Raw genomic sequence first — 9,389 nt, 5'->3', positions numbered from 1 at the left:
TCCCACCTCAAGATAGCCCAAGTAGGACTAGTTTGCCTGCTTGCTGGGACAGATGCCTGCCCAGGGTAGGTTCAGATAAAACTCATTTTAGTACCTGAGATGTACTGAGACAGTCATGATGAGTGTTCTACGAAAGTTAAGAGGTCAGACATTCCTTCTAATTGAAGAATGTTTCTCATGCAACAGGTTTGCACACATATAGGCATACAGACCCATAGATAAAAACCTACAACTATGCCCTGATTTCAGCTGGATTTGTGAAGCTCCGCATGGGAAAAGCAAATACAGAATAGTCAACTCAGTGACTACAAAGGTAGCAGTCAGGGCCATAGAGGCTACGACTTTAACTGGGCTAACTCTTCCTAGGGACTTGAAACAAGACAACCTTGGGCTCCTTTTCTTCCCCAGCTAAGGCCATATAAGACTGTACCCTGGCCTGCATATCAACGTCTTGTGAGCCACCAGCCAGTCACAGGAGAGCATCCCAGCAGCCCAGTGTTCCTCCTTTTTGCAGTCTTATTCCATCCATCCAACAATCATTTGTAGTAGAAATTGACCATCTAAATCTACCTACAGCATGTTTGAAGTGCCAACACCCTTTCTCGGGGCCATGTGAAGCCTCCTTAAGCTCTGCTGCAGCCACGCCCAGCCATAATCCAATTTCTACATGAGCATTCTTTCAGAAAAACTTTCATTTTTCTGCAGAGCTCACTAATTTCTTCCTTCACTACACTGTTTCCTCATCATTCAAGTTTCATCTTTGGATTCATTTCTCTCAGACAACCAAGGGATATAACTCATGGGAACATAGCAGGCCCATAGCAGCCCCACCAACCCCACCTCCCACATGTGAATTCAAGAAACATGCTTCTGCTACAACTGAATATTATCAAAAAGTATGCTCACACACTAATGTTTTAATATATTCAATGTGCTAAACCATATTTACCAAGGGGAATAAACCAAGCTTCATAATCATTCACATTTGCACCTGACCTTTCAGCTAATAACAGACCCACCCACATTTTTGTGGCCAACAGTGTCAGCTCTGCTTGAGATTTCAGCATTTCTGGTATCCAAGGTTTGGTTGTTCTCAGACAGCTTTAAAGGGCAGTTTGAGCGAATAAAAGTCCTCGTTTGGCAACATTCAATGTCTCTGCAACTCATTCAACATCTACATGTCAGGCGGATGCTAGGACTAAGACTGATGGGCAAACCCCAGGTTGCCTTAACCTAGGCAGTTTCCAAGCTTTTCGGGCAAATGGGAGATTCTCCTCATACCATCCCACCTGTAGCTAAAAGAACCACCATCTCCTTTTCTCTATTCCCCCAAAAGGCCTTTCAACTCCAGAAAATTAATACACTCTTCAGAAAGGTAACAAAGATTTCTTTTCTTTTTTTAATTTTCATTGTCAAACTGATGTACAGAGAGGTTACATTTTCATATGTTAGGCATTGGATACATTTCTTGTACTGTTTGTTACCTCCTCCCCCCTCCCCCATTCCCCACTTCCCTTCCCCCACCCCCATGAGTTGTTCAGTTTATTTACACCAAACAGTTTTGCAAGTATTGCCTTTGTAGTCGTTTGACTTTTTTACCCTGTGTCTCTCGATTTTGGTATTCCCTTTCAGTTTCCTAGTTCTAATACCAGTATAAGAGCCCAATAGCTATACCCTTATGAACACATAAGATGATGCTACGTCAAATGAATTCCATGTTATGGAAACAATTGTTATATCACTGTTGTAACTACTTTCAATGTGGTATGTGTAACCATAGCTTCTATTATTGATGATCTTCTTGTATCCCCTTCCTGTGGTGTACCTACACTATCTCCGTATCTTTTTTGAGTGCATCGGAAACCGTGTATACTGGTATTAGGACAACAAGGATTTCAAGTAGATGTTCCTACAATGACAAAGATCTGATGTATGCTTTAAAACACACACATAATCCTGAAGGTTTTTGTGTCCTTGCTGGGGCTTCAATTCTTATCCTGGGTCCTAAACTTTTGTGCTCAAGACTTGTCCTCTACCACTTGAGCCTCAGATTCTTTGCTGGCATTTTTTTTTCTTGGTAGTAAATTGCAGATGAGTCTGTTAGACTTTCCTGCTCAGGCTATCTTTGAACCTCCATCCTCAGATCTCAGCATCTTGAGTAGAAAGGATTAAAGGTGGGGCCTAGACCCACTCTTTCTCTGCAGGCTCCTGGGAGCAAACAACCTACTGAAAGGGGATTCCCATGTTCAAGGGTGGGTTCATCATGAACTGCATATAAAGGAGAGCAGGACAGCCTGAACTTCACTGGCTTTGTCCAGGCTGCTAGGGGAAGGAGGTGAAGAGTGAGTAGGAACATGCTGGCAGACAGAGGCCCCACAAAGGGACTTGGTGCCCAAGACTCCCTGAGCAGACCTCAAAATACACTCTCGGACAGCCAGCAATACAGGTAAAAACCTCCCAGTAACACGGATGGTGTTGAGGGCTGAGGCTTCAGGGTTCAGCCTCTTGACAGTGGTGGCTCTAAGTAGCAGAGCAGAGCAATCACTTTAAGCAGTTGCTGATCATCGCCTCAGTGGAACCCAACCTCGCTGAAGGCAAGAGAGGGGAAACAAGTTGATGTAGCCAGTTTCAAATGGCGGGGTCCAGATCTGGGCTCAGGGAGAGTCTGGGCTGTGGGGTAAGACTGCTGGGTTGGTGGAGGACTAAGGAGTGGTTGGACCCAAGACTCCCAGCCTTAAGGGGCCACCTTGCATCACTGGTGAGTCTAAAACCTTCCAAAATGAACAGGAAGATGGGAGACCAGGGCTTCAAGAGCCTGTGGCCTTATAAATTAACTGACCAGGTCCTCTGCATCAACATAAACTTGAGAAAAATCTGTTGTGGGATCTGTGGAACTGACTGTATTGTTTACAGTTGCAAACTTGCATGGAATCAAGTTAAACAGCAAGCAATGTAGAATAGCCCAAATAAGCATCAATGATTTAGAGGCTGCTTTTAGATATAATGATCCAAACTTCCAAGGTTGTCACAACGAATCTAAACAGCAAGATCTCACTTCCTTTTCTAATGCTTACGCTGCTGCAGTAACTGCTATTGATCCTGAAGCAGGACATGGAGAGCTTTGCATTAAGGTTCCATCAGAGCTGTGGAAAGACAATGCCGAGTTAAAGGTCCTGAGGATACCCATTACTTTTTTGTTGGATCAACTGAAAGGAGGTCTTCATTTTGTGGTACCCAGTGTAGAGGGCATGATGGCAGGGAGAGGAGCTCAAGTCTTCTCTTGTGGGTATCAAAATTCCACAAGATGTTGGTTCTCATGTGTTGATTCCTACTTGAAATTGTGTACATGGGAATTGGGATTTACAGTAGATGCTGCCATGGAGGCAGTGTCCAATGGAGATCTGGTAGAGACAGAATATATCCATGGTATGTGGAAGAAGACCTTCCATTATATGCTTACAATTCCTACAGCAGCCTCAAATATCTCCTTGGCCATTGGACCTTTTGAAATACTTGAGGATCCATACATGCATGAAGTTACTCATTTTTGTTTACCTCCACTTCTATTGCTTAAACATACATCTTAGCTTCATCAAGTTTGAGTTTTATGAAGAATTTCTTTCATGTTGCTAAACCTACTCCTCTTTTAAGACTCTGTTCATTAATGAGGCTTATGTGGAAGTGGCGACCTATGCTTCCATGAGCATTTTCAGCACAAATCTACTCTACAGTGCCAGGATTATAGATGAGACACCTCTGATTAGGAGGTGTTTATCCCAGTCATTGGCCCAGCAATTTTTTGAATGTTTTCTAGCCAGAATGTCTTGGTCTGATGAGTGGGTGCTGAAAGGAATTTCTGGCTATACTTATGGACTTTGGGTGAAAAACACTTTTGGTGTTAATGAATACTGCCATTGGATTAAGGAGGAACTAGATAAAATAGTGGCAAATGAGCTGAAAACGGAGTGGGGTGGTTACTACATTCTCTATTTTATGGAGGAAAAAAGGATAATACAGCATCCTACCTACACTTTTCAATAAAGTACCTGCACACTCTCTCCTGGCACAACTACATTATATTTCAGTGTGAAGCTCACCTGGTGATAGACTGATCGAACATAAACTGCTAAATTTGGCTAGGACTGCTTCATCTCAGTAGTTCTATTCACATATGTGGAGTCAGATGTTGGTTTCCCAGTCTGGATTTTTGAAATCCATTTCAAATGTCTTTCAAGAATATCCAGCCCTTAATAATGCAAGGGGTAGACCAGAGTGGAGTAGTAAAATCTTATGGAAGTTTTGCATTTAATAGAAAACAAAATGTCTTAGAATTGGAAATAAACAAGATTATACATCCTTGGAACTCAAATATGTGGGACCAGTTCAAAGTGACAGTACAGGAATTAGATGGATCTTTCAGTCACATGCTGCAGAACGAAGAGAACAGCCTGAAACATGATATCCCCTGCCATTACATAAGCAGAAGGCACGAGAGAAAAATCCCACTGATGAACGAGGAAGAAGTCGACATAGATCTTTCTGCCATAGATGTGGAGTCTCCTTTGCTATGGATAAGAATAGACCCAGATATGTCAGTGCTGAGGAAGCAGTCTGATTTTATGTGGCAATATCAACTCTATGCAAGGGATGGGGTCACACAGTAGGAATCCATCCTGGCCTTGGAGAAGTTTCCTATGCCTGCATCCCGCCTTGCACTCACTGACAGCTTAGAACAAGAGCAGTGTTTCTACCAAGTGAGACTGTCAGCTTGCTTCTGCCTTGCAAAGATTGAAAATTCAATGGGGAGCATGTGGACAGGACCACTGGTGATAAAAATCACTCTTTACCAGGATGCTTTGTTGTAAAACTTGCCCGAACATTGTGAAAACAAACAACTTTAGGAGCTTTCAAAATTATTTGCTACAAAAGACTCTGCCAGTTGCAATGGCTTTGTTAATACATTCATAAGCTTTGTCCTAAAGATGATTTCACATTCATTTTAGATTTAATCAAGTACAACAACAACAGAAAAAATGAGGTTTCAGATAACTATTATCATGCAGAAGTGATTGATGCTCTGGCAAACTCTGTTACACCACACCGGCAGTCAGTGTGAACAATGACATTAGCAAACATTAACTTAAAACCTGGTGCGGACTCATTCTGGAGGAAATCACCAGATTCTTGAATATGGAAAAACTACTTCCAAGTTACAGCCATACCATTACTGTCAGTTGCTTGAGAGCCATAAAGGTGCTTCAGAAGAATGGACATGTTTCCAGTGACCCAGCTCTTTAAATCTTATGCTGAATATGGCCATTTTGTGGACATCAGGATAGCAGCTTTTGAAGCAGTTGTTGACTAAAGTGGACTATAGTAAAGTGGACAGGAGCTATGAAGAACTGCAGTGGCTGCTTAATATGGTCCAGAATGATGCTTATGCAATGAAGCCCTGGAAGATCAACTTTGGAAACTTATGAATTCTAGTACTTCCCACGACTGAGGTTACGGTGTGGTGCTGTGGACGTGTATTTCACACTTTTTGGTCTCAGTAGATCTTCCTGTTTACCCTTGCCAGAGTTGGGTCTGTTCTTAATGTAAAGGGGAAAAATGCTGTGCTGAATCCTAGCATAATTCCAGAGCAGTCATGCACAGCAAATTGGATTTCAGAACCCACTTTCAAGTTCTCAAGAAGGGAGGGAGCAATAGCCAGGACAGTAGATGGTGGCCCTAGAACCAGATGTGGCGTCCAAGAATGCTGTGGCAATCATTGTAAAGTATGTGTGTGGAGGGGTGGGGGTGGTGATCAGGAGCCCCTCAGCTCTGTAAACTTGACAGATGGTCACTTCTTGCCCCATCCAGCCAGGTGCCGAAGCCCACCCCCAACACCCATCCATGGTGAGAGCCCAACACGAGGAATTAGCTGCTCCACAGCCAGAAAATCAAATTCTCTGGGAGAAGAAGCCAGTCTCCCCAGTGTGAGACAAGTCCTAGTCTTCATCACTGAATAGGCTAAGTGAAGCAGGAAGGTAAGAATCAGCCCAGTAGAGGAGGGGTCTCCTCAGAGCTTCAATGCTGGAGAGCAGGGCAGTGACTGGGGCCAGCTTACAGGCCCTTCCTACCAGAGGAGCTCTGAGTAGAGGCCCAGGCATGCACAGGGCTGGGACTGAGATGGCCAGCACCCGCAGGCTACAGCAGAAGAGCTTGCATTAGACCAAGACAGAAGCCAGCAGGACCACCAGGAGGAGGAGGTCAGTGGCAGTGCTATAGAGGCCCAGGACATGGCCCCTTGACCATGGCACAATACAAAGGAAAGAGAAATCAAGTTTCTTACTTTCTGTGGCACTTCTTGAAGATACTGAAGTTTTCTGTGGCATAGTCATTAAACACAGCAAGCCCCAAAAGCAAGGCTCCCCCATGAAAAAAAATGTTGCTATCTCGATACTTTTAAAAAGGAGGTACATCCAGTACTATCTGCCCATTGATAGAGTGCCAATCTTTTCAGCCAACAACAGGACATAGCCAACTTTCCCATCGATCACCCCTCACACACAAAGCAGCATGTAGTATTCCAGTATGGGCTTGCAGAGTACACCAGCTCTGGTGGAACAGTTGGCCTGACTATGAAGCCCAACATCATTGACCTTGGCTCAGGAAATGAAACCTTCTTGAACAAAAGTGCATGGAGCCACAGCGATACTCAGAACTTAAGAGAAGAAATCCCCTTTCAAACCACTATTTTGAAAACAAAACAGAGCAAGACTTATGTTTTCCCTGTACAGAATTGGGCACAAGCAGCCTGAACCAGGCTCCTCATCCAGAACTAGGCTCCATCCTAAGGTGCATGGAGACAGCAGCACCACATAGAATCTATACCATCCTCTGGCCACACGGTACTGCCTCAGTCCGTCCAGTGTCCAAGGTCAGAGAAAATGCCAAGTTAACTAAAAATGAAGCAAAAGGCTCCTATGACTACTTTTACAGGTTTCCATTTACTGTAAGGTACTGTGTTTGAGCATTGTAGGCCTGCTCAAATGGCCACCATGGGTGCTGAAAATTTCTGTGTCTCTCTGAAGTCATGAACTGCCCTGGAGTGCCAGTCCACAATAATTCCTTTAGGGAACCTTTGGCCCAACACAAGAGTATAGGGTCCCATTTGTTGATCCTGAACTATGGGGTTAACTGGTGTCATCTTGGCATCTTGCTGTGAAAATGCTAAGAGGTGAATCCCCACCTGCAGATCCATGTAATAGGCTCCTATGAATTCCTGGAGGCAGGGGCAGGGACTTGGCCATTAGGTTACCAGACATGTATCATGTACTTCACTGAATTCTCAAGCTCGCTGTGAACCTCTCCCTTGACCATGACCCTGTTCAGGCCACAAACAACTCAGCCACCATTCTGCTAGCAAGGGGGAAATGTGCCCCTCAATTCCCTGTGTTCCAGTCTGCATCTCTAGTCTTCAATGTGACAAACTAGAAGTTGCAGGATAGGAGAAGGGCTTGTAAACGGAAGTTCTCAGAACATGTGTTTAGTAGCTTCCACAGGGTTTTAATTTCACTTGCTAGGAGCATCATTACCTTCTGTAGAGAGAACGTTTTAGTTGAAGCAGCCAAGATTGTACTGGACCACCTTTAGTCCTTGTGACAGCTATATTGGCTTTGTGTCTGTTTTAGCACTTTTGTGACTACTAGGAAATATTTTTGGCCTGTACTGGGACTTGAACTGAGGGCCTGGGCTCTATCCCTGAGCCTCTCTGTAATCAAGGCTAGTGCTCTACCACTTGATCCAGTCACTTCCACCTTTTTGTATTTATGTGGTACTGGGGAATCAAACACAGGGCTTTATGCATGCTAGTCAAGTACTCAGCCACTAAGCCACACTCCAAGCCACTAGCAAAAGATTTTTTTTTTAATTCATACTAAGCTTAGCACACCTTTAGGCTCTTATCAGGCTTAAAAGACTGGAAATTATGATGGCACCTGAACCTTGCAAATTTCTCTGCTTCCTTGAAGTCATCTTAATATTGTGAAAGACTTCCCTGTCTCTTAAGTCTTCTTGACTCCACAAGCCTACAAGTTTGTGAGGTCTTTTCATGGTAGACCCACCTAGGGATCAGTTCACTCCACCCAATTTCTCAGGAGGAAAAGAAGAAATAAAGTGTTCAGCTACTTGGCCTCTCTCTCCATGGAAACAAAGGCACACTGCCAACCTCTACTTGCTCTGCTTTGGAAAGTTGCTAGGCCTCTATCCATATTCACAGATAGACTGGAGGTGTGGGGGTGGGCAAAAAAAAGCCCCAATGGCTTTAAGGAGCCCAGGGCAGTGTTCTATGGTGACAGGGACTGGTAGAGGCTAAGGGATTCTTAGATGCTTCAGGATCTTCTCCCTGAAACCTCGTAATTCCCTTTAGTACTTGGGAATAAGGACTAGATCTAGTTCTCCTATGACTTAAGCCTAAGCACATGAGGTATGGAGTAGAGGCTCTTCAAGCTCCAGGGCTAGCAAGGGAGCCAAGGGCTGATGAGAACAATGAGCAAAGACAAGAGATATATACAAGGAGACTGTGAAAGGCAGAACGTCCATTGACTGGAGACTATCATCAGTAATGGACTCTAGCATAACCATCAGAACAGAGACTGCTGCAACACAGGACAGTGTCATCGGAAGGCCAAGACTCCACCCCATGGACACGTAGGGCAGACCCCAGTGTGTCCATAGCTGAGATCACACTGGCCACATAAAATAGGGCAACACACGATAATGTCTTTGGCTTGATTGCAGTAGGGAAGATGAAGCAAATGTTATTTGAATATTTGTCCTAACAAAGCTTTTCAATTGGAGAGCTTCTGAGCCCATCCTTGAAGTTGGTTAGGAAAAACCTCTCTGGCTTCCACTCAGTGAAAGGTCATTACTATTCTATTAACACACCCAAGCTATGTAAGTTGTAATCCCTACTGTGTGTTAAGGACAGCAGCTTGGGCTATGGGAGGTGGAAAACTCAAGCTCAAATCCTGATTGGACCTAATAGCTTTTGAACCCATCCCAGGCCTCTAAAGAGGACCAAGAACATAGAGCCAGTGCCTAACCATAAAGGTACTCAAATGGTCTGAGGGCAGAAGACTCTGACCTTCTCTGGGATGAAGCATACATACCAGCAGACGTGGGCAAAAGCAGGACACTAGTACCTGGGTTTGGCACACTAGCATGCAGTATTTCACAGTGCATGGGAATACAGAAAAAGCTGTTGCAACCTCCCACTCATGGGAGCTCAATGTGCAACAGGAAATGGCTAGGGACAGGAAAAACAAAATACCCCTAGTAGTAGTAGAGGTTTTGAATGAGCCAGTATAGAATACAGGCTTAGATCTCAAAGCCTTTTAAGATTT

At 44.2% G+C, this 9,389-nt stretch overlaps 1 pseudogene; it reads left to right on the top strand.

Moving 5' to 3' along the window:
• Positions 1-2,770: 2,770 nt before the first annotated feature.
• Positions 2,771-5,982, top strand: LOC125365763 (annotated as a pseudogene).
• Positions 5,983-9,389: the final 3,407 nt, after the last annotated feature.

The sequence above is a fragment of the Perognathus longimembris genome, chromosome 17 (genome assembly GCF_023159225.1).
Source record: "Perognathus longimembris pacificus isolate PPM17 chromosome 17, ASM2315922v1, whole genome shotgun sequence".
Taxonomy (NCBI): domain Eukaryota; kingdom Metazoa; phylum Chordata; class Mammalia; order Rodentia; family Heteromyidae; genus Perognathus; species Perognathus longimembris.
Note: the sequence above shows the minus strand (reverse complement) of the source record. Positions and strands in the feature narration are given on the sequence as shown.